We start from the raw sequence: 317 nt of genomic DNA, 5'->3' as shown, positions 1-317 counted from the left end.
TAAGAAAAAAGCAGACGGTAAAGGGATTTAGCAACAATATTAACCCCTGATATGCCGGCTGCTCCGATTCCAAGGGGAGTGGCTGGGCCCCCGCCTGAGGGCATTGTAGGACTTGTGCTAGGGTGTAGCTCGCTTTCTTTTCAAGAAATTTCGGTGGTATATGGTGTGGTAGATTCTGATTATATTGGAGAAATTATAGTTTTGATCTCGCGGCTTACCAAAACTGTGCAAATTAATAAAGGTCAAAGAATAACACAGTTTTTGCTTTTACCTTATCAGGCAGGAAAAAACTTGACTTCTCAAGCTAAGAGCCACAG

Source organism: Bison bison, unplaced genomic scaffold, assembly GCF_000754665.1.
Source record: "Bison bison bison isolate TAMUID 2011002044 unplaced genomic scaffold, Bison_UMD1.0 scf7180017864472, whole genome shotgun sequence".
NCBI classification, from domain to species: Eukaryota; Metazoa; Chordata; class Mammalia; order Artiodactyla; family Bovidae; genus Bison; species Bison bison.
The sequence above is the reverse complement of the archived record's forward strand: the minus strand, read 5'-3'. Positions refer to the sequence as shown.